Below are 7,352 nucleotides of genomic sequence, written 5' to 3'. Positions count from 1 at the left end.
CTTCACTGGATATATTTTAGCTTCAATGCTTCAATCTTATACACCGCCCTCAAACAACCATCTCCCTTGAACACATCATCCTAGATTTTTCGTTATGCTATCTATGCTCCACATTGCACTTTTCATAGTCTCCTCTGTGACAACACTGTCCACAGCCATGATGTTTTCATACTGGACCTTCACCAGGTTCATGACTTGTACTGCCCCCTTCCACACCTTCATCAACAACCATGAACTCCACTCTGTACAATTTCTTGTTTCTAGAGTTTAGCAGTTTGATTTTGCATTTTCCAAATGGCTGTAGTATGCTTTTTTGTACATCACCGACTCGTTCTCTGTCTGTTTAATGCATGTGGCTGGGTTTAACAGGTTGAAATGTATTATACTACAGCTAGCTCCGCAATCTAACTTCAACTGTTCTTTTCCTAGGAACATGGCAGTAAATTTCAGGGCAGTCTCTTATCCTTGATCATTGTGTTTACTGTCTCAACTGTTAAACAGAAGATGTCTTCATCATTTTCTACATTTAATTCTGTAATGACATGCATTGTTTCCTTTTTGCAATTTAGTTTTGCACATTGCAGCATATGTAGGACATTTTTCCATATGCAGGACATTTATTTTTATGTGGTGGTGCTTCAGGCTTATCAGGCTGACCTGCTGAAAGACTTGGATAAAGGCCAGGGTTTATCTTCTGATGAGATGGTTGAGTTGCGTCGTTATCAATGGCAAAAAAGGGTTATCAAAGAGCTCCGTAGAGCTCCACTGAGAAGCAGCAACAGGCTGTAGGCCTACCTGCCTCCCTGGTAGGCTGCTTGCTTCATTGGTTGAGCTTAGTGGTGCTCCCCTCACTTTAGTTATTTTTGAGCATACTGCTCTCATGCGAGCATTTGAGGTTTTCATTTATCATGTCCTCCTTGAGCTCCATTGAACTCAGCAGCCCAAGTCATTAGGCCTCATTGTCCCCCTGTCAGACTGCTCTCCTTGCTTTTATGCATTTAGTAGTGATTCCACTCCTATTTTAAAGTGTGCCTCCACTCTTTTTGTAACAGATTGTTGGGCCATCCTCTGCCTCCCTTGTGGGTTGCTTGCTGAGTGAACTAGCAGTGCTCCCCTCACAATAGAGAGAGCATGTCGTTTTTTCTGAGCATCTTTAAACAAATACTGGTCGGTAAATGTTATGATGGAGTTAGTGATATCCTCACTCAAAAGTGCTTTTATAAGCTATGCCTCTCAATCCACAGGCCCTCAGAGCACAGAGTCTTCTGCTGGTGCCTGTGCTGCTCACTGAGTGATCTACAGTTACATAAGGTCCCTGAGCTTGTTCTATGACAGCTTCAGTTACCCCATAAGTAACGGTACTTAATACATAATATGTTCCTCTGCACCTCTGAAATCCACACTTTGGTAGGTGCGCACACTAAGCACCCTACGCACCTAATAAAAAACTGTATGGTAAGGGTTATGTGCTGCCAGATTTGTTCCCTTTCTTGAGTTGGTTTAAGCCCTGGATTTCACCTTGGGCTCCAAGGAGGTAATGTCACTGACAGCCGTCATAGCATCCAAGATTCAACTCCCATAGTAATGTTAGAATTTGTACTTAGTGCTTGCTGTGGTCCCTGCAGTCATTCCCCTCAGCATGGTGGCATGGGTATACCATTCCCCATAGTGACCTCTAGAGAACACAGTTCAAAGTTCCCTCAGAAGGGAATGTCTCATGTTACATATGTAACCCCGGTTCCCTGAGAAGGGAACGAGACACTGTATCCTCTAGTTTCCATGCCATGCTTCAGGTGCAAGCTTCAGACGAAGAAGCAGATGAAGGATAATGTAATGTAATAAACAGGATAATGTAAAATAAACGGGATTTACAATTTTCATAGGAAAACGTCTCAAAATTACATATGTAACGCTACTTCAATTAGACGCTGCACTGAACGCTTTGAGAAAGCCTCCAGCGTGACCGTGCTCTGAATCAGGTGTGCAATCAAACGAATGGATGGGCGCTATATCACAGATGGGGTGATGTGTGACCAGGAAGCTATAAAAGCATGTGAGGTGAACACAGAGAATGATGGAAGCACTTGCAGGGATGCCGAGGTATGGCAGGTACTTTAAGACACTTTAGGGATGTACCATGGCCTAGGGTACAGAAAAGCTCTTGCCCTGTCCAGTCGCAAGAGACCAGATACCTCAGAGGCCACACCCACAACTTCCATAGCTCTGGATGGGGTGAAGAATAGAGCAGAGCAATTGGGGGAAAGGCATACAGATGAAGCCTCAGAGCTAGATAAACTAGAGAATACCAGAGGGGACACTGGTATATTATGAAAGGTCTACGTGAGCCTGGCTATAAATTCTCTATATATGATCGTCATGAAGCATCCATTCCCCGGCAGACCCAGCAGTCACTGAAACTATTTTTCTTTGACTCTTGCAACTGTAGTGAAAATCAACTCGTTCTGAGCAGGAGACAACTGTGCCTGCACTGTGGTTGAATCCCATACCATGCCCAGATAAGTAGTCCTCTGTAATGGAAAAAGCACTGGTGGTGGCAGGGTTAACAGCTTGGTTACCAAAGGGCACTGAGACAAGACAGGCACTGTATGATAAAGTGTTCACCACTCTTCCCCAGCGTGGCTGATCTCAAAAGCCCTAAAGCATATAGCACGTTGAAATAACTAGAGAGGAACTAAAGAGGCAGGCTGAAAAAGGTATTGACTGACCTCTGTCAGTCTCCACTAGTGACATCGAGGATCCCTAATTCTCTCCTCCAGCCTCTGAGTACCAGACTCTGCCTCAGCTCTTTGATCCAGTGGCTCCACAATCGCTCCTAGCTCCCTTCTCTCCTCTGTGGCCCATCAGTCCACCAGCTCTGTAATTGACCATCTGCCACTTCAGGACGCCACTCCTCTGGCTACACCTCATCCTTCTGGCTCTGTCAGGATCCTCCTTTCCTCGAGCTCCACATTGGTCCATAGTTGTGCTGGGTCCACCGTGGCCTTCTGGATCCCCACATCCACCTCAGTCAAGTCACCAGAGCCATCTGCTCTGCCATTGACATTGACATCCTCCCCTGGCTCATTGACTTTCCATCTCTGCCTCAGGCTCCACCACCTGCTCTGCAGCCATTGGTCAGCCTCCTGTAGTTGTCAGCCCTTCCAAGTAGATTTTATTTCCCCAACCGGAAAACTAATCCAAAAAAACATCAAATTGCATCAAAATTTTATTAAATTTAAATGTTGGTTGATAACGGATAATCAACACTAACAACAAGGTTGCACACTGTGAATCTTGTGGAGAAATCAAAACAAATGAACTCAGCTGCACACCACAGAAACACTAAAATGTAACTTAATACAGCCTAGTTAAGCAAAATGGCAGGGAAATAATATAGAAGTACATTTTTGTATGTGTATTAAATCATAAAAAATGCAATTTCCCAACAACAAAATTGTGGCCAGTGAAAATACTGAGTGGCTAGTACATTTGAAAAACCACAGAGGCTGGTGAGCAAAAAAAAAGTTAATGTCAAGCCCTGTTTAACTTTATAGCACAGTTGGGTTTGGAGTTCACACTTTCCATGTACATTCATTCATTCATACATACAGTACATACACACACACACACACACACACACACACACACACTATGAAGTAAATTAAAAAAAAAATTATATTAATAAATAATGTAATAGGAAAATGAGGTAAAGAACCAATAAAATTGCAAGAATGTGGTCATTGCATGACTGAGGCATATTATACTGTTTTGGTATGATAATTGTTTTAAAGAATGTAAGTTTTGTATGAGTGTGTGCTTGTGTGTGATTTGTTGTGGACAGACCTGATGCCAGAAATACTGAAAAAAGGTGACAGTTGGGCAAGTCTTGACCTGCCAAATACATTCCTGAGCAAAGCATCAGGAAACAACGTCTCAAGAAACACAGGGAATTTCCACTGCAACAATTCAAATAATACACACAAACTCAGGTGAACATACAGCAATTAAATCATTAACCTGACCTCTCTTATTATGTCTACTTTTATTGACAATCACAAGAACAGCCTCAATGAGGCTACCTGGAGAAAATGGTGGAGTAAATGACACCAATTGCTCCACCTCTACTGGAACACACATTCCAGAACTCATTCATGCAGTAAAACAAAGCCAACGATAACACCTACAAACCAGACAACGCACTTTCCCAACACACCACTGATCACATGGACTATGTCAGCAATGCTTGGAGGCCGGCCGTGGGCCTGTCCGAACACACCTCTCTCACACATACGCTGATAGAATGTAAACAAACTGGGGGTTTTGATTTTTTATTGGCCGCCCTTCGGAAAAGCTCTGCCCTTGCCTGCTCAGGTGATTCTTGACTTCCTGTTGCACAGAGTGGTGTGAGCCACGTGGTTGAGATTGAGTTACACCCTTTACAAACATCTAATGAAGTCAATGACCTGACAATTACTACATAAACCCTGGTGCCATTGTCACTTCAAGCTTCGTGTCGTACGGAAGTTCAACAGTTCCACAACATGGCCATATGACAGATGCTCATCTGATAGTAATGATGAATAGTTATGACATCAACATTGGGAGTTTACAGCAGTCTGTCATATCCTGAACCTGAATATATTATTATATTAAACATATTAAAAATATATTATTGCTGAGCCAATTGCTTCCCTTGTTAAAATTTTTAAAAGAATAGTTCACCCAAAAACAAAATTTTGCTGGAAATATATTGTGCCATTTAAAATGTAGATGAGCTTGTTTCTTCATAAGATTTGGGCATATGTAGCATTCTATCACTTTCTCAATGGATCCCCTGCAGTGAATGGGTGCCATGAGAATGAGAGCCCAAATAGCTAATAAAAAACATCACAAAAATCCACAAGTAATCTATGTCCTATTTATCTTGAATTTATGTGCTATATTTCTTGATTTCTTCTTCATCAGTCAAGTACAATTTGATAGCAATCTTTACTTTGAAAACCATGTTTCTAGTATCTGTAAAACTGTGTTTTCCATCTCAAAAACATACCTGAATTGCGAAATGCTCTCAACATCAAATGCAGAAATGTTTCACGCATTTATGACCACGATGTAATGCTTTATTGGGCGGTTGTTCTGCAAGCTTGATAAACTCCACTTGGTCCAAACACAGTAGCTAGAGTTCTTACCAAAACCAGAAAAATATGACCATTTTAGCCCAGTGCTGCATTGGCTCCCTATCAACCATAAGATAGATTTTAGTATCTTGTTAATTACTTATAAAACCTTGAATAGCTGTTTGGGATGCAGACACAGTATGACGGTTTAAATCTACATTAAAGACCCGTCTCTTTAACCTAGCTTACTCATTAACACACTAAAATGCTTCTATTATTCAAATCCATTAAAGAATTGTTAGGCTGCATTAATTTGATCAGCCGGAACCGAGAACACTATGTACCCCATAACACACAATGTACTTGTTACATCATGAAAAGAATGGCATCTACATTAATATTAGTCTGTTTCTTTCTTATTCTGTTTCTCAGTGTGTAGCCAGCGGATCAGCACCAAGAGATGACCTTCACCAGAGACCGGAACACCTAGATGAGCCTCGTGACAGATCACGGGAACCAGACACATACACAAACACAATAAGTCCTTCACACAATCTGACTTAGCTGTGTTTAAAATGTAACTAGAAACAGCTGAGCCTAGTTTCTTCCAAGGTTTTTTGGGGGATTTGGCTACTTGCTGCTGTCGCCTCTGGCTTGCTTAGTTGGGGACAAGCAATTATCGTTGTTGTGATTATAGAGACTGTCTCTGCATTTAATAAAAAAATTAAGTGTTTAATCTCGTCATTATACATTAATCAATCAATCAATCAATCATTTTTATTTATACAGCGCTTTTAACAACACAGGTTGCATCAAAGCACTGTACAGTATAATGTAGAAGAGTACAATGACAGGGATGTGTAATGACGAGAGTGACCAATTTCTTATTAAATGCAGAGACGGTCTCTGTAATCAATTTGACATTAAATCACTAGAAGTTAAGTGTCCCCAACCAAGCAAGCCAGAGGCGACAGCGGCAAGGAAACAAAACCCCATGCATACAGAATGGAGAAAAAAAAAAAACCTTGGGAGAAACCAGACTCAGTTGGGGTCAGTTCCCCCCTGACCGGATGCCCAGCACTTAACATCCAGTTCAATTTTAAACGCAGCTGTGTCAGGTAGTGTAAATGACTTAGTGTGTGTGTGTATGTGTGTGTGCATCAGGATCTGGTGATTGGTCCACGGGGCGCATCTAGGTGTTCTGGTCTCTGATGAACATAATCTCTGTGTGCTGATCCACCATCTAGTCTGGATACAAACTGTGAAAACAGATTGAGAAAGAGAGCGTAGATGCCATTCTTTTTACGATGTCACAAGTACATCGTATTTTAGGAGTAGTGTTCCCGGTTCCAGCAAATCTAAGTAATGCAGCCTAAAAATCCTTTAACGGATTTGAATAATAAAAAGTGTGTTGGTGTGTTATGTGTAGGCTAAGTTAAAAATAGATTTAAACTGGCAGAGTGTGTCTGCTTCCCGAACAGAGTTAGGGAGCTTGTTCCAGAGTTTAGGTGCTAGATAGGAAAAGGATCTGCCGCCCGCAGTTGATTTTGATATTCTAGGTATTGTCAAATGGCCAGAGTTTTGAGAACGCAGCGGACGTGCAGGACTATAATGTGATAAGAGCTCGCTCAAGTATTGAGGAGCTTTACAGGTAATTAATAAGATTTTAAAATCTATCCGATGTTTGATAGGGAGCAATGTTGACAGAACCGGGCTAATATGATCATACTTCCTAGTTACTTTCCATTACATTACCATTACTATCACTCTATCCTCCTATTTGATACTGTTCAGTGCTTTGATACAATCTGTATTGTTAAATACACTATATAAATAAAAGTGATTGATTGAGGAATTCGCAATTATTTTATTGTAACAATGTTTTGTTAATTATACCATTATTAGCAAATTAACAGGGTTAATTAACAGGTGTATTTTTAAGATGCATATATGTATATATTAAGACGTATACCCATCCACCCATCCATTTTCTTCCACTTATCTGGTGGCGGGTCAGTCTAAGTAGAGATGCCTAGACTTCTCTCTCCCATACACTTCCTCCTCCATGGTGGTTAATGTTATCGGTATGGTTAATGTTATTTGTTTAACAACAGTAAAAATTGTTTTTGTGTTTGTTGTCAGTACATCATAGGTCAAAGAACATATAGGTCAAAGACCAATGCCAACATGACAGATCTCTTATGCCTCCATATTTAAGATGGATAGATAAATAAA

Source organism: Puntigrus tetrazona, chromosome 16, assembly GCF_018831695.1.
Source record: "Puntigrus tetrazona isolate hp1 chromosome 16, ASM1883169v1, whole genome shotgun sequence".
Classification (NCBI taxonomy): domain Eukaryota; kingdom Metazoa; phylum Chordata; class Actinopteri; order Cypriniformes; family Cyprinidae; genus Puntigrus; species Puntigrus tetrazona.
This window is presented reverse-complemented; position numbering follows the sequence as displayed.